The following is a 1,444-nucleotide window of genomic DNA, read 5'->3' as shown; positions in this document are numbered from 1 at the left end:
TCCATCACCAACTCCCAGAGTTCATCCAGACTCACGTCCATTGAGTCAGTGATGCCATCCAGTCATCTCATCCTCTGGCATCCCCTTCTCCTCCTGCCCCCAATCCCTCCCAGCATCAGAGTCTTTTCCAATGAGTCAACTCTTCACATGAGGTGGCCAAAGTACTGGAGTTTCAGCTTTAGCATCATTCCTTCCAAAGAAATCCCAGGGCTGATCTCCTTCAGAATGGACTGGTTGGATCTCCTTGCAGTCCAAGGGACTCTCAAGAGTCTTCTCCAACACCACAGTTCCAAAGCATCAATTCTTCGGTGCTCAGCCTTCTTCACAGTCCAACTCTCACATCCATACATGACCACAGGAACTAGCCATAAAAGAGTAGGAAATCCTGCCATTTGTGACAACCTTGACAGCACTACGCTAAGTGAAATAAGTCAGATAAAGACAAATACTGTGTCATCTTACATGTAGAATCTAACAAAAAAGCTGACTGCAGAGAAACAGAGAGCAGAATAGTGGTTGCCAGGAGCTTTTAGGAGAGGGGTGGCAGGAGGAGAAATAGGGAGACATACAGCATACTGACTGTGGTTAACAATACTATATTCTATACTAGAAAGTTGCTAGAAGAGTAAGTCTTAAATGTTTCTCACCACAAACAAACATACACACACAAAAGTTAACTATGTGAGGTGATAGGTGTGTTAACTAACCTTACTGTGGTAATCATTTTACAATATCTACATGTACAAAATCACATTGTACACCTTAATCCGGGGTCCCCAATCCCCAGCATCTAATGCCTGAAGGTATGAGGTGGAACTGATGTAATAATAATAGAAATCAAGTACACAATAAATGTATGTGTTTGAATCCTCCTGAAACCATCTCCCCACCCCGACTCTGGTCCATGGAAAATTTTTTTTCCATGAAACCAGTCCCTGGTGCCAAAAAGGTTGGGGACTGCTGCCCTAAACACATGCAAGGTTACAGGTCAATTATAGCTCAATAAAACTGAGGTGTGCAGGAGAGAAAGATGCAAAAAGTGCAATAAAACAAGCTTTATATTATTAAAGAGATTTTTCAGAAAAGCAAAAATTATGAGTAGAAACAAATCATTCTCATTCTGTGAAATCCTTTTTCTAGCCCTGTTTTATTAATTAGGATTCTTGGCGCACAAACTGCCACTGGCAACCTGGAGCAAAAGTTAATTAGTTGCAAGGTTTTTTGAGACAAAAATGTTTGGGAAAGTCTGTTTAGCACCAGAGTGCTGTGATAAATGACCTCACTAGTCTTCATAGTCTTATATCACTTAGGATTCAAACACTTGGGAGAGGGCGTCCCATGGTCTAGCCTAGGTCACCTGCCCACATCAGGGTGAGGGAGCAGGCCCATTAACTTCCACCAGAGGCAATACCACATTTCTCCAAGACAGGGCATCGTTGGAGAA

The sequence above is a fragment of the Bos taurus genome, chromosome X (assembly GCF_002263795.3).
Source record: "Bos taurus isolate L1 Dominette 01449 registration number 42190680 breed Hereford chromosome X, ARS-UCD2.0, whole genome shotgun sequence".
NCBI classification, from domain to species: domain Eukaryota; kingdom Metazoa; phylum Chordata; class Mammalia; order Artiodactyla; family Bovidae; genus Bos; species Bos taurus.
The sequence above is the reverse complement of the archived record's forward strand: the minus strand, read 5'-3'. Positions refer to the sequence as shown.